The 23,165-nt window shown below is 37.3% G+C and overlaps 1 protein-coding gene and 1 long non-coding RNA gene across 2 annotated transcripts in view; one reads left to right on the top strand and one right to left on the bottom strand.

Moving 5' to 3' along the window:
• spon1a (spondin 1a) overlaps window positions 1-23,165 on the bottom strand; it is a 140,649-nt gene that overhangs the window by 22,164 nt on the left and 95,320 nt on the right. The gene's annotated exons all lie outside the window — the stretch shown is intronic.
• LOC130102029 (uncharacterized) lies at window positions 2,941-4,016 on the top strand. The gene is made up of 3 exons (XR_008809102.1): window positions 2,941-3,369; window positions 3,436-3,498; window positions 3,570-4,016. It is a non-coding gene; the product is annotated as an uncharacterized LOC130102029 (long non-coding RNA).

Below are 23,165 nucleotides of genomic sequence, written 5' to 3'. Positions count from 1 at the left end.
AACAAAAAGCCCTTCCTCCTCACACACTGAAGCTCTCATCTGAGGAACAGGCCTGGCATTATTGTACTGAGAGCTGGGCCCAGTCCAGGTGGTCCTCATCCAAATGACAAGGAATATTTATGAACCGGTAATTTTCACTCACTGGACTTGTCATTATCCATTGAAAGATGAACAGCTCAACTATAATGAACAGCTCAACTATAATGATTATGAGATTTAAAATATGAACTCTCCTGTACTCACTGACTATACATTAACCCTCATATTGTCTTTGGGGTCTGTTCGGACCCCATTTGATGTTTCCCTCATTAAAAAAGACCTTCATCTCACTGGCATGAGATTTTGTGACTTTTGTTACATCATCTATGCACGAACACACACACACACGGTTTCCCTATCTTTGTGGGGACTCTCAATAGACGTACTGATCTTTATATTGTACAAACTGTATTTTCTATTCCCTAACCCTTAACCCTACCCCTAAACGTCCCATTACAGAATTCTGCATATTTACATTTTCAATGTTAGTATGTTTATTAATCAATTTCCCACAATGTAGGTGATCTTAGGTTTTGCTATGGGGACATTTGTTTCCCACAATGTAATATAAACCTGTGTACACACAAACTGGGCTTGATTCGGTTGTTAAGCGTAGCGTCAGTTGGCAGGTCACGTTAGTCAAGCTCTCATCAGCTGACACTCAGTTGATCCACGTCTACCTATAGGAATACTACGCCCATCACTGTATACATATATTAGCTCCTTCAGTATTATCAGCAGCTATCGCGTTTCTCAGGAGCTAATTACCCTCCTCCATCCCCAGCTCCTCCTCTCGTCCAGTCAGTATGGCATTCTGATTCCCCTTGAATCAGAATAAATAATCAAATTATGTTGTTCTTTAAAATCTTGAATTAATGATATCTGCTATACATTCATGTTGGTTCTGTTCTGTTTACCCTAATTGCTGCTCTTGCCCAGAACAGATCCATACCACCAATCCTAACTGTATGCAATTGCCAATCGTATTTGAAGAAACTGGTCCTGACAGAACTGAATGTATGTACAAATAAATAAATAAATAAATAATAATAAAAATTCACACACATGATCTTTGGGATCCAAATGGACCCCACATTGAAAATGAATGAGAAAGGGTGAAAAATATTTTTTTTTTTCTTCAATAAAATCAATAAATCCAGCATAAGTCTGAAAATTGTCACACAGAAATGAAGGCCTTGTTCTAGAGCACAAATGCAATGTGTAACAAACATGCTCACTGACACACACACACACAGTGGTGTATTCGAGAAAGCAAGGTTAACTTACCGTCAGATAAACCTTGAACTCGTGGTTGGTTAACCCCAAACGTGCTTACTCTGGGTATGTCGGTTCCAAAACAGCTGTGAGGAGTTTGTTTAATCAACCTCCTATTGGTAACCCAGAGTTAATGCGCGCGCATGGCGAGTACATAAAGACATTTTCAATGGATTGCCGATTTCAGGAGTCACCATGGAAACCAAGGGAGAAAAAAAGCAAGCTACATACTTCGGTGAAACTGAGTTGGAGGTTTTAATGCTTGCTTATGAAGACTATAAGCCCATTATAACTAAAAAAAAGCAATACTGCTGCATCAGCAAAAGAAAGAGAGTTGGCTTGGCAAAAAATAACGGACAGAGTAAATGCGTGAGTTTAGAAAATTATAAATGGGCTATTTTCCCCTTTCATTGTGACGCAAAAATTATTTGGGGCATGTAGTAAAAATAGAAAAAACGAAAAGATGTATAATCCTGTAATTCTAAGTTCTCTTCCTAGTCTGACTGTTGGGGGCCTTTCCATTAGAGAAAAAAAAATTAATAATATATATATCAGAAGAATTTTAATCAAAGAAAAAAGTTCTTCACCTAAGGCAATGGTGAAGTGGAAACAGGATTACCACTTCCTTGTTTTTAAGAATTTGTGGTCCGATATAAATAAATTTGTAATTCCTAATAAAGTCAAAGAAACTCACTTTAAAATAATAAACAGATACTATCCATGTAATGATTTCATTAGTAAATTTAAAGAAGGGTTTTCGCCATTATGCAGTTTCTGTAAAGAAGAAAATGAAACAATTGTAAATGTAGTAAACTTAATGTAGTAAAATTACACTTATTTTTCAGTTGTAATTATACTAACTTATTTTGGTCCCAAGTTTCTTGGTTTCTTTTTGAGTTATTTTATAAATTTGTCACAATAACTGATGTAATGGTCTTGTTTATGGATTGTGATTCTGGTTTATTGGAAATGGATAATATAATTAAACTTCTCATTCTATTTGGAAAATATCATATACATAAAGCAAAATGTATATTGACTGTACCAAATGTTAGACTATTTTCCACTGATCTGAAGATTTTTTATGACTCTCTAACTTCAATACAAAACAATCGAAAAGCTCTAAAGACATCAAAACTGTTGAAAAGGATACTTAATGTATTAGAAACATGATTGATATGTGATATAAGATGCAGAATTGTGATCTTTTTGTTTTACGGATTCAAATGTCTCTGTATTCCCCTTTACTGTTATCTCAATAAAAAAAAAAATAATAATAAAAAAAAAAAAAAAAGTAGTAAAAATAGGTAAGTATTTACTTGTTGGCCTCCATACATTTCTTAATATTACAGTAGTAATGCACATAATTGGCTAGTTATATGCTTCTTGTTTTATCAGGTGTAATCCTTCTGGAGCCAGAAGAAGTGTGAGCCAAGTCAAAATGAAACACAAAAACATTCTCCAGCAAAGTAATATTTTCTAAACTTACTAAACTTGTTACTGACGCCATGTAATTTAGTATTTAATGTAATTTAGTTTTCTATGTAGCCAATAGAAAGAAGGCTGAGGCCCGTAAAACAGGTGGGGGTCCACCTCCACCTTCCCTCACCCCAGCTGAGGAGGGCGACCTGTGGTCGATGGGATTCCAGGGGGCAGTTCGTCAGACTCAGCTACCAAAACAAGTGGCTTAGTAAAATGTAGGTGTACCATATTAATACTTATGATTTATTGATGTTTTCACTGTTTTTGTCAGTGTTTTAATAAAGAAAATTATCAACACTGTCACCATTTTAAAAAGGCATTTTGAATGCATTTTACAGTCATTGATTCACTTGTGCAGTATGCATGCTGCTTTGACTGCATATGCTGTACTATAATCTTATTACTAGTACTCTTAGATGTTCCTAATGTCCTTCTTTATTAGTTGTATTTGTTTAAGAATATACATTGAGTATTGAATATGCATGATTATCTTATTGGTTTAATTATCTTGCAGTTGCTGATGGCCACATTGTATTATTGGATCCTCCTGCAACACCACACTCTGTCACAGTTGTAAGTGATTATTGTCTTTAGGTTTCTGTTTGGTAGACCAAGCATCCTTCCTTATTTTTACTGTAGGATGACGATGAAGAGACCACTTCTGCTGTGACAGAAACAGAAAATGTGGGGAGGCCCATAGAGGTATGATGCATAAAATGCATTCCCCCTTTTTTACATAAGAGAATAAATAAATTGTCATTGTCATTTTACAGAATATGGCAGGAGATTTTAATACAGATGAGGGTCCATCTACCTCCATACAGAATCTTAGCAGTGTAAGAAATGTTCTGCGGTTCTCCTTCCTCATTTAAATATTTGGTCTGTGTTTATATTACAGACTTTTTCAGTCATGTTTAATTATTCTGTCTTTCTAGTTGCCTGCCAAAGAGCTGTATAAGGTCCACCTTCAAAAGCAAATCAGAAAAAGTGACATGAATGGATCTTATACAGCTTCAAATGGAGGAGAAAAGGCTTAACCTAAAAAAAGGCCAGACTTGAAATTGAATTGCTGGAGCACCAGCTTAAGGTGGGAAACAGTATGTGAACATTAATCTGTCATTTGTTGTTGAATGAAATCTAAAGCAATAAATACAAATGTCTTTTGTTACAGGAAATAAAGAAACCATGAACAACACTTGACTGTTAACTGGTTTTAATTAAAGTGGCAAATTTTGGCAAATCATGTCTCGTACCACCCTGCCATCTCTTTGGTCTACTGGGTTCACTGGGGGTTCCTCTAAGCCATCTTCATCAAGAGAAGGGGGGGGGGCCCTCTCACCTCTCAGTGTGGCAATGTTGTGAAGAACAACACAAGCAGCTGTGATGTCACATGACCTTTCTGGGCTGACCCTGAGCCCACACAGGCACTGAAACCTCGCCTTCAGGATGCCTGTGGTCCAAGGCTCAGGTTCAGGGTAGGGTGTCATCATATAGGGCAGACAAGGGTACCTCTGACCCCCACCAAGTAACCATTGAAGTGTCCTATAAAGGTAGTTAAAGTGTATAATTGCGTAAAAAAAAAAAACATTGTGTAAGGCAAAACATACCCTGTTGAAATTTGTGGCACAATGACGACTCCCTAAACATTCTGGCATCATGTACAGACCCTGGCCATTTGGCTTCAACATTAGTGATGAGGTGGGTTGCATCACATATTACCTAGTTGGTGGGGACCAGTAATGAGGGTGATTTAATGGTTTAAACACCCAAACATTTGGCACCCAAAAAATATATTGTCACCTGCACATTGATCCTATGGATTGACTTCCTATTAACATAGTCTCCTTCATTGACTGAAGGAGCTTTAACGGGAATGTGGGTTCCATCAATGCACCCAATCACATTTGGGAACCCTGAAATTGAAAGTTATATAATTAGAAACATTTAAAATGATTGTGACTGTATACAGTATGGATAGATTAAGTAGTGCTATGTAACTAAAATGGTCTGTCATAGAATATCATAGAACGGACAAACCCGCCACTCTGTTGAATTCCTCTTTAATGACCCTCAGTGGTTTATGGCCAGGGAACTGCACAAAAGTGTGTAGGAACCGTTTGAGTACAATGCATACTGTACGAACAGCCCTACACACAGTTGCCTTTCCCACATGCTCTGCATCGCCTATTGTATACAAAAAACTCCCCGTCGCAAAAAAACGAAGGGCAATGCACAAAATGTGCTCCGTGTTAAGCGCTAATCTGCGATGTCACGTTTGCTATGTACGGTTTCAAAATCTTCGTTATAAATAAATTAACGATTCTTTTGAAAAACGGTAACGCTCCCGCAAATATTCATTTGGATACGAAAACACATCGATATGTGGTCGTATCACCCTCTCATGGTGGAAAAGATTTCGTATTATCTGTGCTTCCACATCAACTGGATTGTCTTCAAAAGGGCACGCCATGCTCCATCACCTCTCTGAAACAAACTAACCCTGGAACATAACCTGCTCTGGAGCAGGTTAAGTTTAGAGAGTGAGTTGCTATGACTACTAACATACCCTGAAAGTTACCTCCGTTTTTGGAACCGAAAGTTGAGGTTATCGGCTTACTTACTCTTAAACATACCCGGGTATGTCACATAACTTGCTTTCTGGAATACACCCCAGGTGAGACTGCAACAGACAACATTTGTATAGAATTTGTAAAACAAAATCAGAAATGTAGAACAAATGCTGATATGAAGGGGTGACACACACACTGTTACGCAGGAGTTTCCTGCGTCACCCCCTCCACACCCACGGAGGGATCCGTCTCCAGAGTACTGACTGTTGCCATGCAAACTACAGTTCCCATAATGCAGCTCTCCTGGACTGATCACACACACCTGCACTTCATTCCCAAACCCATATAATCACGCTCTTGCTATCACTCAGTGCGAAGTATTGTTTTGCCCCAGCTAACATTCTGAGCAATTATCTACGTGTTCTGTTTTACTGGTTTAGATCTTGGACTGTCTACTGGATATCTTCGACCACTCTCTGGCTACCTCGACCTTGGACTGTTTCCTGGCTTTCTGATCATTCTCTGGTTTCCACGACCCTGGACTGTTGCCTGTACTTTGTTATCTCTCTGCATGCCCCGACCATCAGCGCCTGTTTACCTGAGTATTCTTTGCCTTGCCCATACCATACCTTTCTGCCGCATTTCTGCTTTTTGCTAATAGTTTTTTTATTTTAATAATTTCTTATTCTTAAGTAAAAAAAAAAAAAAAATACATTTGGTTTATTGAAATAGTTTTTTTAGTGGCATTTTAGTTCTATTTTTTGCAAATTTATGTGGCATTATGCAAAAAACATAGCGCACACATAAAGCTTGCTGAAAAAGCGCTGGCAAAAGTAATCATTATGAATGTGTTGAAAAATAGCAAGGTGACATTTTAATTGTTTATTAATAAATTAGTGTTTTCTGAATCAATGTCGGCTGCAAAGATGAAGTGGACAATGCCAACTCGTCATCTCCGCAGTAGTGATCTCGCCTTTCATACAGATTACATTATCAGAGTATTTCTTTTTGATTTGAATTGGTTAATTTAAAAGTATACATTATAAGCATTCTATAGATATATCTATATCTGTGAGGCAAAAACCCTATACACTGAGTTTCTGTTCATTTATGAGACACGCTGCAGTTCAGGAAGACACTTTACAGTTTGGAATGATGTATTACTCTTATCTGTATGACCAAAAATGACGGAGTATTTTAAGTTGAAAAATGCAAGTGATTGCGCTGGCGCTTCCATGTCATGCAGTAAGCGCGCTATACCAAACTCTGCATGAACACTTGGCTATGTGCCTAATAATAGAGCACATTTCTATAGGTTGCCTTTAGAGCAAACGATCATGTAGTTGCTATTGTAAGAAACAATATTATCTGGTCTGATGAACCTTAATTCCTAGCGTCATGTCTGGAGGAAACCAGGCACAGTTCATCACCTGTGCAAAGCATTGTCATCAGAAAACCTTCCCCCTCTCCTCTGTTGTCATCGGCCCTAAAACCAGTTCTCTTCAAAGGCCGTTATCACCTCGGCTCCCCTGAACGATCTCAGCAAGAGACTGTGTCTGCAACCCTCAAGACAGCAAAGAGACCAGGCGGCACTAGCCATTTGGTCAAAGACTATAGAGATAAACTTCCAAAAAGGACATTTACTCCATTCATATCCACAAATTTTCTCAAATGTTTATAGTATTTCTCCTGTGTTTTATGCATGTCCCTATGTTTTAATAGTTATGACTAGTTATGATTCTGTAGTTATGTTAGAGTACCTTCCAATGTTGATATCCAAAGATGATGCATCACTGCTTTAATGTCTTCAAATCCCCTCTTCCTTGGTATCAAAATAATCCTCTTTTGATTTTATAATCAATTGTGTACAATATTATGATAAATTGCATCAGGATATTTTTAACATACTTTTGTTTTAAGACTGCACAAATTATCCATGCCACCATGAACATGCAAATGGAGATAAGATGGAACAAATACTTTCTCCAGGTCATCTTTGATTGGTCACCTCACCAAATGGGTGTGAACTGATAGGACCTTTAAAAGTGTCTGATTAGTTCAGATCTTTGCTTAATCTCTTTGAGACAACATCCTCCTGTTTTCTTCCGGCAACTTCATCTTCAAGTTAACTTCTTTGGATTCAACGTGGACCACCCCAAGAACCCAAACGAACGCTTCAGCGCACTCCTGGCAAAAAATAATCAAGAAACTCAAGAATCTACTGCATCTGGACTTGTTCAGCAACCAAAACCAATGCAAGTACCCGTTCGCAGCCTTTAGATGCGTTTCTACGTTATTGTGCCCCTTTAAGGTGACCCTGATTCTCTGATGTTTCTCGTAGGTTGTGGTTAACTGATTGTAATCTTGCCATTCTCTTTTCTTCTCCCTCTTCACTTTTCTTTACTTTTTTGATTCTGTATACAATCTTTGCTTAGTTTAGTTGTGTGTGTAGCCTACTGTATTTTTGTTTATTAAACCTTTATATTCACACTTCTCTGTGTTTGCCACTCACAAAAATATCAAAGTCACTTAAACATCTTGATCTAGCAACCTATGCTATTACACTGCTAGTACCTGATTTACTTTAGCTGGAAAAAGTTTTTCTTTCTTGGCCAGGAAGATAATTTATTTCCTAAATGAATAATCGATTATGCTGTTCATTGGATGAACTGATTAAATAATTGTAATATTAATTCTGCTACAGTCAATTCTAAAACATTCAAAAATTTATAATTAATTATAATTTGTTAAATTACATAATTAAGATTATATATAATTTGTTTATATATATACACATTTTAAACTAACTCGTTACAGCATCAAGGGTCTGAATAGTTATGTTGAAGTGAAATCTCAGTTTTTTATTTAATACATTTGCAAAGTTATCACAAATCTTTTTTTCTTTTTTTTCTTTGTCATTTTGTTGAATGTAGTGTGTAAAAAAAATAAGATTTTGATTTCATGGCAAATTTAAAGAGATAATGGAAGGAATGAGTAAAAACAGGAGTTGTTTCTTGAGTTTTCTTCGATTATTTCTGTCATCTAATTGAATTGCGTTATGCTACGGGTAGCCATGACCAGAGTAACTCTTCCCTCAATCATAATATAGTTGATGTGAGGAGCAAACTGACAGATCTTCTATTTACCGATTCAATCTCTAACTGTTTATTTTGATTGCTTTGCTTTTGAATCAGACAGCAGAGAGTTGAGGAACATATCCTAATTCTAACTTTACCCCTTCCACAGAGCATGTCTTTTGATGTTCAAATGAAACATACACCACTGACTCGATCACTATTCACCATCAGAAATGTTCATTTAGAGGGATGGTGGGTGACAAACATGGGTCGGAATGAGAAAGATACGGAAGGACTCTAAAACACTCAAACCCACCCACACCGACTTTTATGTTAAGGTGCTGATGGTACCACTCTAATTGTCCATGCTCTAATTCAATCTCACCCCAATTTCACATATCTGAAGAAGAGCGGCTTTGGCAGAAAGCCTCCTCACTTTCCAGGGCAGGCCAGGCAATCAGCCGTGGTAATGGTTATTTAACATCCAATTTAAATTCTATCAATGAGATGTTATTAAGGGCAGACTCACTTTCCTGCTTTTACACTGCTGATGCTAATCACCTCTTTCCCAATGTGTGTGTCTGAGAGAAAGATCTTCTCAGGCCAGTGCTCAAGGCTATGCAATGCAAATTCAATGGCCCGCATAATCCCAGAAAACCACCAGCAGTGAGATTTGAGCCACTGACAGACAGTATGCAGGTTACATTTAATTTTATACACTGTGATCCTGGGAACTAATAAAAAATGTGGCATAAAATTATACTGTAATTATTTAACCTTGTGGCTGTTAAACTGGATTATTCGTCTTGGCTTTTAGTAAAATTGCTTTTTGCGCAAGGTCTGTAAAGAGCCTCCACTTGAAAACAAAAACATATACATTTCATTCAGTGCTTCTTCACCTTGCTTTTACTTCACACATGTATAAGGGAAAAATCAGTGTTTGAGAGCAGCTTGAACATAAATTGCTTTTATTTATGTTGTTTGAGTCTGACCTAAATAACTGGGCATTAGCTGATTTCAGAGATGTCATTTTTATTTTAAGTAGCACCCGCAAGAAAGAGAAATCATAAGTGAAATTTGTTCTTAATAACCTGCAACTGATAGAAAATAAAAGTATAACTTTTGGTGATGTTTTTTGCTTCCAGGTGATCCAACCACTAAATACAGTGTAAACGGAGTTCAAAACATTAGCCAGCCCATTTTTTCAAGCTTTCTTATTTTATTTAATAATATTTTATTTTTCTCTTCATCAACATGCAGTGGTGAAGTGAGTAATGTTTGCAGCAACAAAATCAAAGAACATTTTTTAAAAATCCATTCACAGGAGACACAGTGGTACATGTTACATCAGGGTTTACTCAGATCTCCCAGTGTGTGTGTGTGTGTGTGTTCACTTTACTGACAAGTGGGACTGATGTACTTTAAGCAGAAAGATACATGTATACCTCATTTCTGCTCGCTTCCAGCAGAAATTAACTCCAGTGTTCTTCGGAACCTTTTCAGTTCATTCGCGGCAGATAGACGGAAATACAATTCTACACTCACCTAAAGGATTATTAGGAACACCATACTAATACTGTGTTTGACCCCATTTCGCCTTCAGAACTGCCTTAATTCTACGTGGCATTGATTCAACAAGGTGCTGAAAGCATTCTTTAGAAATGTTGGCCCATATTGATAGGATAGCATCTTGCAGTTGATGGAGATTTGTGGGATGCACATCCAGGGCACGAAGCTCCCGTTCCACCACATCCCAAAGATGCTCTATTGGGTTGAGATCTGGTGACTGTGGGGGCCATTTTAGTACAGTGAACTCATTGTCATGTTCAAGAAACCAATTTGAAATGATTCAAGCTTTGTGACATGGTGCATTATCCTGCTGGAAGTAGCCATCAGAGGATGGGTACAAGGTGGCCATAAAGGGATGGACATGGTCAGAAACAATGCTCAGGTAGGCCGTGGCATTTAAACGATGCCCAATTGGCACTAAGGGGCCTAAAGTGTGCCAAGAAAACATCCCCACACCATTACACCACCACCACCAGCCTGCACAGTGGTAACAAGGCATGATGGATCCATGTTCTCATTCTGTTTACGCCAAATTCTGACTCTACCATCTGAATGTCTCAACAGAAATCGAGACTCATCAGACCAGGCAACATTTTTCCAGTCTTCAACTGTCCAAAATTGAATCCGCAAGTGCTTACATTATGATAAAAGTTTTCCTAATTACAATAATTAATAATAGTAAACAATAAGACCAGGGATTGATGTTGATTGATTTCAGGGTTTCTTAAACCTTCTTCTACAATAGATTAGCTGTTTAGGAAAATGTTTTCTTAGGTCTATTAGTCATAGAAATTAGGGATCATTATGCAAAAATTGTTTTTCAACCACACAATGTTTATTTTAGGTTTCAGACATTTAAAGGGGACTTATTATGCAAAATTTACTTTTACATAGTGTTTGAACATAAATAGGGGCTTTCACACCGCATTGTTCTAGGAACTTAGTTATAGGACCTAGCCACCAGGGTGGTTCCCCGAGAACTAATGGTTCCCCTAGGAACGTTTTCCTGCTGCATTCTGATGCTGTGGTTTTTATTTTGACGGCGCGGATGACCTTTATTTTGATAGCGCGGAGAACGCCAGAGCCTGAGCAAACAAACAGTGCTCACATTCTCCGTGTTCATTAGTTTACAATCTGTCTAACAGTCCTCTCTAATGTTATTAGATAGAACTGTTATACATAGAAAGTAGACAGTATATGAAAAGTTATTAAGAGTATGCCGTGCGGTCGATGTCCAGTGTCACTAGCTGAGCAGAAATACATGATCATGTTTAGCTTGGTCTCCTCAAAGTTGCATTGGATTTTCTCCTCAGCGTTGAGGTTAAGAGGCCCATCTATCATTGTTTTCCATGTTCGTAGTTCGTTTCTAGAGTAAACGTATTCTATAATCTGTGTGTTTACATAGCTTTTCTAAAAATGGCGGGTGCTGGTGTTTCGCGTGCGTTTGGCCAATCCGCAAACACTAACGTCACTGATAATTCCTATTGTGCTGGTTTAGACCCTACTCCCTAGTAGGATCTAAATTAGTTGCTCCAAAAGAGTTCCTAGAACTAAAATAGTTCCTAGTTCTTGCAGTGAGAACGCGCCGACATCCGGGTACTTTCGCCAATAGTTCTAGGAACTATGAAAAGGTTCCTCCGGTGTGAAAGCCCCTAATGTGTGTCGGCAGTAGGGTTGGGTACCGCAAACCCTGTGCCAATATGGAGCCGGTACCTAAGTAACTGGTATGTAATCGGAACGAATCAAAACGCAGATTTTGGTGCCACTTAAATGCCCTCTGGTTCTCCGAAATGGACATAAGAAGCATCCGCATGTGATTGCTAGTTAACCATTTGTCGCGTAAGATCGATCACACCGGTGTGATTAGAAGATTCATATCGCATGATCATCAACGATCATCAACTTCTAAATTCAAATCTGCTTTCCCGCGTAGGCTGGCGCAGAGACAGATGCACTCAGCGCTGTCATATATCACAACTAGTGTTTTCAACGTCATAAGGTTTATTTTAGGTTTCAGACATTTAAATAGACATAAGTACTAGTAAAACAATACATTTATAGTTTGTAAAATATACACTGATGTCTATTATGGAAGCGGCAATAACAATCCTTTATAAATTGATGACGTGTATAGATACACATTGTGTAGGTAACTATAAAATGTACTCTATTCTTCTCACACTTCACTGGCCACTTACTTTCATGTATTTCGGGAGAAGCGGATTAATTGACGTGTTGTAAATCTGACAGATACAATTCTCTGAACTGCGGTGCGTACCGTTAACACGGCATCCATTGTGCATTATAAATCAACTAACATGACAAAACAAATTCACTTACATGTATTTAAGAATAAAAAATATCAGCCAAGGACTGACTGACATGTAACGCAACCAATCACAGTTCGTTATGTTCCGCGTCATGTTTAGTGTGAAAATCTAAAATCGATGTCACTACAATAACAGTTATAGGACATCTAATAAATGATTCATTCAAGAACGTTGTGCAAGTTAACTGCAACAATAGAGCCGACATACTTTTGAAAAACCGGCATTCAGTTGACCCTGATGAGCGCTCATTGTAAACATGACGTCATTCTTCTTCCACAAGGGGTTTCGCGTCACGGTACACAAATTTGTTGTGTTTTGTATTTAGGCTACTTATATTTATATAATTTAATATACTTAATATACTTAATATTTAAAATTCTTATAATTGTATATTAAAATGTTTATTTATTTATTTCTATAAAAAAGTGGTTCTTTAAATGTCATTCACCATTGTTTTGAGGCTTTTTTTTAAAGTATCGGTTCAGGCACCGGTACCGTTTTAAAAGTATCGATTTGGCACCGGTATAAAAAAAAACTAAAAAACGATACCCGACCCTAGTCGGCAGTGTGTACCAACCACCCCATCATGGTAATAATCCACCCACTCCTTTTTTTATCCCCATAAGTCATAAGCAGCGTCTCAGAATAAGTGGTTTGCAGTTTCTATGCAATGTGATTTCACACTGCACAGGCCCCGCCCATGACTGCTGACAGACTCTGTCCTATTAGCATATATACTTTATGTCCCGCCCTGGGTCATCTGGACACAGTTCACCATGTGTATCTCCTTGGCAGAGCATTTAACAGCAGCATTCAAGTAAGAAATGTATTCTTATTAATATGGGATGATTTTAGTATCAAAATGATTAACACGTGCAAGCACACTTATCAATGAACTTGATACATGTTGCAGAAATGTTTTATCCATGCCTTTCAACTTGTGTGTGCAAAATTCAAAATTGAATGAATGTGAAGCAATTTGTACAAATAGAGACATTTTTGTGAATACAAATGTTTTCCTTTGTATTAGTGTATCATAATTTGCACATGCAACACAGAAGACGTGCATGTGTGGATCAGGTGACGCGCGTGCATTCATTGGCTCGATTCATTGAGTCGATCCTATTTGATTCATTTGGATTTTGAGACTTTCATTTCGCGGGTTTCGCCTTGCACGATCCACACACAGCTGTCTGAGAAAAGCTGCTACCACTAGATGGCAGTATTCTGCTAAAACAGACAACGGCAGCATAATCAAGCGTTCTTCCGCATTTAAGACGCTTAATGAGAGTGATATTGAAGCACCAAATTTAGTACACAACAATATAGGCCTACCCTATTAATAAAGCATACTTTATAGAGGCAAACATTACGTCAGATTATGAACAACACCCATAGAAAACCATTATAAAACGCTTAACGTGCAATCGCGCGTTGCATGTTCAGTAAGGTGTATTGGCTACTGAGTTTAAATATCACCGTCTTACTGCATTGACGTTAAGCTTTTTCTTTATAATATGCTCTATGGGAGGAAAACTATATAGCCTACAGACAAGAGACTACATGAACGCAACGCACGGCGTTTCAAGTTAATACAATTTTCCTTCCTGTTAAAAAAAGGTGAAATTTCGCAGTTGCGTTCATATTATATGCTTATTTTTATCTGACTACACATTGTGTACATAGTATACAAGCAGGAATTTGAAAATGTCTGTTTTTAAATATTAAAGACTATTTTCGCAGTAGGCTACATTTGTTTTCCCTTGACCCTTAAGCCATAGGCTATAGTCTTACTATAGCACGATGAGTTTTAACAATATGCAACCATTGTATATCGACATGAAATATTAATTGAAAATCAACTGGCGTAGCGGGCCTGTAGCTGCATATTTCTACACGAGAATGCTTTGACGCGCTAACCACAGCTCATGATGCACAAGGGAACGTCTGCCAATTCCACTAACTGCGTTAAAACCACTGATCTATAATGTCATTCTATATAGATCAGTGGTTAAAACGTATAATTTGTTTTAATTCAAATTACTTTTTAAATTTAATAACAGACATTTTCAAATTCCAAAGCTCGTAGAAGGTTTCTGTAAGACTGACTTACAAGTAAAATTTGGACAATACTTCCCTTCATGTAGCCTGTATTCTGCAGAAAAATACTGTAATTCACCAAAAGGGTTTTTTCATGTTCAAAATGGTTGTAGTATGTTCAGTGACTAGACTGGCTTACTACAGGTGAAATTGCCCCAATAACTCCCTTCATGTAGCCTATTTAGTAAACAATTATTATTTTATAAAAAAATTACTGTAATTAACCAAACGGGTTTTTGGTGACTTACTACAAGTGAATAATGTAAAATTTCACCTGACTTGTCACTAGGAACGTACTACAACCTTTGGAACATGAATAGAAAAACAATTTACAGTAAATTAAAAAATTGTAGGCTACTGTTCAATCGAGATATTGGCTGGACATAGTACAGTAACAGTAGGCTAAGTCAGTCTGCCCACTAGACTTCCAAGGTTATAATATAACCTTGGAAATATGTTCATTTGAATGAATGACTGGACGTTTATATTTTTTTGACTGTGAGTGGAGTTTGCAGATGGTCCCTTTATAAAATGAGGCGAATATCAAACTTCACTGCAGTCTCGGACCGGTTGCTCTCCCATTCACATGCAAAGTTAAACGCAACTGCAGAATTTTTATTTCATGTTAAGCTTTTTCTTTTTAACAGGCTCGGGAAGGAAAATGTTATTAACTTGAAACGCCGTACATTGCGTTCATGTAGTCTCTTGTCTGTAGGCTATATAGTTTTCCTCCCATAGAGCATATTATAAAGAAAAAGCTTAACTTCAATGCAGTAAGACGGTGATATTTAAACTCAGTAGCCAATACACCTTACTGAACATGCAACGCGCGATTGCACGTTAAGCGTTTTATAATGGTTTTCTATGGGTGTTGTTCATAATCTGACGTAATGTTTGCCTCTATAAAGTATGCTTTATTAATAGGGTAGGCCTATATTGTTGTGTACTAAATTTGGTGCTTCAATATCACTCTCATTAAGCGTCTTAAATGCGGAAGAACGCTTGATTATGCTGCCGTTGTCTGTTTTAGCAGAATACTGCCATCTAGTGGTAGCAGCTTTTCTCAGACAGCTGTGTGTGGATCGTGCAAGGCGAAACCCGCGAAATGAAAGTCTCAAAATCCAAATGAATCAAATAGGATCGACTCAATGAATCGAGTCAATGAATGCACGCGCGTCACCTGATCCACACATGCACGTCTTCTGTGTTGCATGTGCAAATTATGATACACTAATACAAAGGAAAACATTTGTATTCACAAAAATGTCTCTATTTGTACAAATTGCTTCACATTCATTCAATTTTGAATTTTGCACACACAAGTTGAAAGGCATGGATAAAACATTTCTGCAACATGTATCAAGTTCATTGATAAGTGTGCTTGCACGTGTTAATCATTTTGATACTATAATCATCCCATATATTAAAGCTACTGAAGTTATTCAATCAAGAGCAGTGTGTGATTTTGTTTTTCTTTTGTTGTTTTATTCATATTAGACTCCGAGTCCGAGTCATTTGATTTTAAGTATCTACCGATACCGAGTCCCGATCCGATACTTATATAATACATAAAAAAAGAATAAAGATGAGCGAAAAAAAAAAACAGATCCAGGATGTTTCTTATTTTTTATTTAATTCACCTTATTTTAACATTCAACAACTGTTAACAAATAGAGCACTTCTGTGAGGTAGCTTGAACAATCAAGTAATAAATAACAAATTCTTCACTTTTGGACTTTAGTGCAACAGTAAATATAGAAAAAGTCTAATATAAAAACAAATAGCACCTCAACTTAAAATACCCGGCAGGCATGTAAACAAAAAATAAAAAGTCTTTTAAAAAAAATAATGAGAATACATATATACATTAGGGGTGTAACAGTTCACAAAATTCGCGGTTCGGTTCGATACCATACAGCAAAAAGAAAGAAATGCCAGAGAAATTTCCTATTTATTAAAAGAAAAAATAATTTTAAATAAGTTTGAGTTTTCCTACATCTTGAAACTTTCAGGTTTATAAATGGGGGTAATCTTTGAAGGATGAACAAATAATGTTTTGGTAATCACATTAAAAATAACATTTAAATATATTTATATAACATTTGAATTTTGAAGTGCAAGATTAAATCCATGTTCATTCACGGCACAATGTTTCTCCTGGTTCCCACGTCAGCGCTGTTTGGTCTAATAGAGATCTACGGTTAATAACGGAGAAATTTGAATGCTTCTCACTAGATCTCGCAGCGATGTTATTACTTCAGTGGCGAATTCAAATGTTTTCTTCACTGGATCTCTTCGCTTGATCTCGCGCTGCACAGATGTTGCTGGTCCGAACTGATAAATGGTCCGTTAAGCACAATATAATGAGTAGCGCAGTTTCGTTCCGCTTTCATTACGTTTGCCATTTGATGTTGTGCAACGTTGTGGTGATCGCGCCAGCGCGGATTTTGTCGGCATAAAAATGGTCCTAGGAATCGTTCGGTTTGTATGTGTACCGAACCGGAAGCCTCGTACCGAAACGGTTCAATACGAATACATGTACCGTTACACCCCTAATTTACATATATCCGAGTCTTGATGGGAAGGTAACGTCCGATTCCGATCGAGTCTGAAACCACGTGATCGGGCCCGATTTCCGATCGCGTGATAGGATCGGGACATCACTAGTTATGATTTCACTTTTCTAACTTTAGTTAGTGTGTAATGTTGCTGTTTGAGCATAAAGAAACATCTGCAAAGTTACGAAGCTCAGAGTGTAAAGCAAAGAGATATTTTATTTTTAAAAACTTGCTTTTAAGGACTACAACAAACGGCTGGTAGGGACTACACGAGCTTCCTCCCGGGTTAGTGACATCACAAACCCTAGAATTTACATAAACCCCACCCCCAGGAACGTGATTTATAGATTATCATGACAGAATATGCTAATCAATGACTAGAAGATAACTACACATAAGCTACATAAATTCATCAACTAACCATTCAGAAATGTTGTCTACATATTGTCACTTCTTCTTGAGTTTCTCCATCATTGTCCGACTCCGGTTTGAACATAAAAGGCTCAAAGTTTTTGAAATTTTTAGTGTAGGTCTGTGTGAGGTAATGAAGCTGCTAAGGACACAAGCTGTTGTAGCTCCGCCCTCTGTGCCGGGAGCAGCAGCTCATTTGCATTTATAGGGACACACAAAAAAACGGTGTGTTTTTGCTCACCCTCAAAAAGTAACAATTTTACCATGCTATATAAAAATATCTGTGGGGTATTTTGAGCTAAAACTTCACATACACACTCTGGGGACATCAAATACTTATTTTACATCTTGTGAAAAGGGCATTATACCACCCCTCTAACCCTCTGGGTCTGAGGTGTGTTCTGACATGCTCTGACATTTGTGCTTTTTTCTGTTTACTTGTGACATTTTCATGGCTATTTACATAAAAATAAGTCTATTTACACTGTATTCAGCACAAACTCTACAATAATATGTCAGCAGCATGTATGTAAAAGTTTGTAGTTTTGATATGACGTTTATGCGTGGTTTGTAAAAAAAAAAAATTGTCACTGAAATAAGGTCACGAAACCCATACTGATTATTTCTTCACAAGACTTTTGAAAATGTTATCACTTAGACTAGAATATTTTAACACTTCAAAACTATGTGAAAATCATCCTGACTACTATTCAGATAAAACAATATATTGTAGAACTTGTAGACTTTCATGTTTATGTAAACAGCTGAAATGAGAACCTTAAAGGGACACTCCACCCAAAAATGAAAATTCTGTCATCATTTACTCACCCTCAAGTTGTTGCAAACCTGTATGAGTTTCTTTCTTCTGCTGAACACAAAGGAAGATATTTTGAAGAACGATTGGAACTTTGGAACCATTGACTACCATAGTATCGTTAGTCTTGCTGAGAGCAAATAAATAAAAGAGGAGGATCGCAGGGGAGGAGGGGGGAGAGAGAGATAGCATTACTGAAAAATGAGCTGTGTCATTCTTGGAGAATCTAACAGACCACAGTTTAGAGTCCTGTAGCACCAGCCGTCCCCTTACGGCCAGCATGCAGGTCCACGTGTTCACCCGTGAAGCTCTTTGGCAGTATACTATGGAAGTCAATGGTGCCAAACAACTGTTTGGTTCCAATCGTTCTTCAAAATATCTTCCTTTGTGTTCAGCAGAAGAAAGAAACTCATACAGGTTTGCAACAACTTGAGGGTGAGTAAATGATGACAGAATTTTCATTTTTGGATGGAGTATCCCTTTAAATTTAGTCTGGACTATGACTTACACGCCATAAACTTTCTGGATCTACGGATCTCAAAGGATAATGAGGGATTCTTGCACACATCTATCTTCAGAAAGGCAACAGATCGTAATACCTTACTGCATGCAAATAGCTTTCATCCTCCATGGCTTATTGATAACATACCCTTTGGACAGATCCAGAGACTAAGGCGTATATGTGATTCAGATCAGGATTTCCAAAATCAATCTATGGATATGCAGCAGCGTTTTCGACAAAGAGGATATCAAACACAAACTCTCATTCAAGCTCATAATAGAGCCCAATCACTTGAAAGGAAGAGCCTGCTTCAGTCTAGACCCAAAAGAATGGTAACTCAGAAACCCTACTTTATCATTCATTACAGCAAGGAGGCTGTCCAGATTAAACATATTATAAAGAAAAAGTGGAACATTACTGAATGTGACCCGACTTTACGGGAAATATTCACGGAACCCCCTGGGATCAGCTTTAGGAGGGCCCCCACAAATAAAGACAAGTTAGTAAGAAGTTACCTCCCTGCTCCTAAACGTGAAATTTGGCTTCGTCAACCCAAGGGAAACTTTCATTGTGGCAATTGTAATTATTATGAGAAAATGGCTAAAACTTACACATTTATAGATGTTTTCAGTAATAAGACTTACACTGTTAACAGTTTTATAAATTGCAATACTACCCATGTTGTCTATCGATTAGAGTGTACTTGTGGCTGTTTTCACGTAGGCCTCACCAAAAGGAGATTAAGGCTACCTTACATCTACATTAATCCAGATTAGGGATGGGACGGTATGAAAATGTATCACGATTATAGTGTCCAAAATTATCGTGATTATCAATATTATCACGGTTTTGTTAAAATGAGATGAAAGTGTTCAAAAAGAACTGATGCTCACACTGAAAACATTTCAACAAGTTTTATATTTGAAAATCAACAAATAAATAAGCAGCTCTATGCAGTTTTTTTAAGCAAGATTCTATTCTGTGCCATTTCCTTCTTTTTAATGCCCGTCGTCAATAGCAACGCATTATTACACAGCGTGCACATCCATGTATCACAACGGACGCGCGCTCTTGTTTCATTCAAATACAACTTGCCGTCTTGCGTCTACCGTTTTTGATTGTATTGAAAATGGAATCAGAGTTGATTTATTGTTTACAGAGTTTGATAATATTGTTGTGATCTTGTCTGGATGATTGTTTTGTACGCTGTACAAAATGGATTTATAAACAGATCAAATTTAACACACTAATCTCAATTCAATATGTCCCCGAAATTATGTGGTAAAAAAAAAAAATCGGTGTAATAAGTGTACAATGAATCTATACATTACTATCCCTTAAAATGTCACTCTTAATAATAGTCTGGTTTGAAGTTGTTCGTTCGTCTTTGGCTCAAAGCCACTTGCTGCGAACCTTTCTTCGCGGAAGCTTCACGTCTATTTTGAGTGAGAAAAAATATTTTAACTCAAAACAACATTTTGTGCCCAATTATTTCCCAGACGTAGTTTTGGTATTGAGGTCAAAGTAACTTGCCTTGCGTTCGCTGTACAACAGTGGGTGATGGTCACACAAGACGACTCGGCAGATTTGAAGTGTTTCTATTGCAGCGACTTTTTGTGCAGACAGGGTTACCATCCTCGATCAAGTTTCCCTCAGGACTTTTGTAAAAGCCAAAATATGACCACACCTCAGATTTGGTGCTCTTAAAAGGCTGGAAAATCTCCCGAGCATGGTCACTGCCTTCCGGCATTCCTTCTCGAATAATAATAAAAAAAAAAACATTGCGTGCTGCGCCTGCGTCAGACTGTTGCTGGCTGGACAGGATTTACAGTGAGTTATTAAAATCGCGATAATCAAACACGGTTTTAATGATAATTAAATTTTAAACAATAATACTAACCGTCAGTACATTTTATCGTGGTTTATCGTGAAACCGGTAATTGTCCCATCCCTAATCCAGATACATTTGAAAACGGCGTTTTCGCTTAACACTAGAACGGCCACGGCGGTCATTTTGACCTTTTTGAATTTTATATCTGCAATAAATAAAATCCTGCTGGTACCTGACTTTTCCTAAAAGTGTCTGTATTTTCATTTAAAATGTTTTTAATATAAATTACACATAAGGCAAAAAAAAACAAATGAACATATTTACCTATTTCGGCCATAGACGGTCATATTGACCGCACTGAATTTCGCGGTATTCTTTTGTTACATTTCTCGTCGCGGTTGACCTTGTCTATTAGGAAATAATCAGAAGATTCAATTGCAAAATGACATGTTTATTGAGAGCTGATCAGATGCTGGGAGAGTTAAGGTGTGTAAATGTCCGGTATGAAGCCCTTGGCAGCACAGGGACGCTGCGTGTAGAACCATGGAGTGCTGAACACGGGATAACACACGGAAAACGGATACAGACAGGGAACAAACACGCAGGAAAAATCCACAACGATCTGACAAAGACTAGGCGACAACAGTAGGCCTAACACTAAAAAGGGTCGAATGCTGATCAGTTGCAGCTGGCGCGTTGATCAGAGCGGGCGTGCTGATCAGCTGCTATGATCAGCTGCTATGATCAGCGACCACGCACGCACAGACACACACACACACACACACACACACACACACACACACACACACACACACACACACACACACACACGACGAGAAAGGAGACAGCGAATTCATAAACCGTGACATTGTCTCTCTCGCTGTCAAAAGAATATCTAAATAAGATACTTTTAGTTGTTATTATCTTGTTCTGAGTTATGTTGAATGGATATGGAAATAGCGCTATCTGTTGAATATGCGATAATTACGGGCTACTGATATTATTATTTATAAATGTATAATTAAACTTTTTTAAATGTACAGTTTGGTGTTGTTTTGTTTGTATTTGAAATTTGTAAAATTTGTAAGACATGTTTTGTGTGAGAAAGCTTTATGCGAGGAGTTGTGAATACATCATGAATATTGATGTGTTTCACACCTGAGAAAGACAAAGACCGTCCCATAATGGCCCAGAGAACATTCACTGAAGCGATCGAGCCACTCCAAACTATGAAACATTATTGTTACCATATCATACATATCTATGTTTGAGCAGATATCCACAAACACAGTATTTAACAGTAAACACAGGTCTAAACATTATATTATTCTAAACACAGGTCTAAACATTATAATATTCACCATATTATAATAAACACTCATACTAGCCTACTTTTACACCGTGCTGTGTTTAATTATCGAACATAAAAACATTCTTGTGTCGTATATGTATACATTTAGCATTAGGCTTCATGTTTTTACTCCAATCTCATTTCATAACGTACATTTTAGTCTGGCACCAGTTTAACTAGTAGCTACTAGGGATGTGCACGAATATTCAAATTTTTTAATATTTGATCTGTAATTATTATTTGAAAAATAAAATACTATTCGAAATTTACTAAGTTGCTTTGCTGGCCGTAAATGCAGTGAATCCATGATAAATCCAAAGCACTAACTCGCAATTATAATTAAATGCACTGGGTGGCGCTGTGGAGCGTGTTTAACAAGTTGTTTGTATTTGATCACATAATGTTGTCGTCTGCCATCGTGAAGTTTGGGATTAGGCTACTCAGATGAAAATTATCTTACTAAATTATCTTACAAAATGGAATTACTTTTGATCAAATTAATGAATGAATCTGAGTTATCATAATATCACCACCATGAGAAATCCAAACACCAGTCGACTGAGGAAAGACAGCTGTCCATCACTGCATCACGACTGCAGGTAAAGCGCATCTGTATATCCGAGATGATAACTTATCTTATAGCTAAATTATTTTGAGACATATGTTTCTTCCTTTAAATTTCGTTGAGGGAGACAGGTTTAACAGAAAACGCAAAGTGCTGTTAGAAACTTCGCTTAGAACACCGTTATCTTTGACTCTGCAACGTCTGTCAGCGCAGCATGTTTTCTCACTCGAGCATGTGGATATTATTGTTTTCTGAACATGAACGTGAAACAATATAAACACGATAACCATATTCTGACTCGGCCTGTGCGATAACTGGCGTGACCTGCTTTATTAGCGTTTTTTTTCTCCGTTAGCCAGCTTAAATGCTTTTGTTCTTTATATTTGTTGTTTACTCATATTGTTTAATGTTTTCAACTAAAAGAAAACCTTAAGATATATTTTAAGCTTGTTTTGTATATTGCCTAATCATAAGCCTGTTCAGAAATGGTGACAAAAACGTAAAAAAAAAAACTTAAACTTAAATAACGTCTTTTTCGTTAAACCTCATTTAAATAAACGAATATTAGAATATTCGATTTTTATGAGCCCGAATATTCGAATGCAATATTTTTGAAAAATGCCCATCCCTAGTAGCCTGGTTAAAACCAGTCCATTCTCAGTTGTAACTGAGTTATGGTCTGGCAAACCTT

The sequence above is a fragment of the Rhinichthys klamathensis genome, unplaced genomic scaffold (assembly GCF_029890125.1).
Source record: "Rhinichthys klamathensis goyatoka isolate OS25496 unplaced genomic scaffold, OSU_Roscu_1.1 h1tg000265l_1, whole genome shotgun sequence".
Taxonomy (NCBI): Eukaryota; Metazoa; Chordata; class Actinopteri; order Cypriniformes; family Leuciscidae; genus Rhinichthys; species Rhinichthys klamathensis.
The sequence above is the reverse complement of the archived record's forward strand: the minus strand, read 5'-3'. Positions and strand labels throughout refer to the sequence as shown.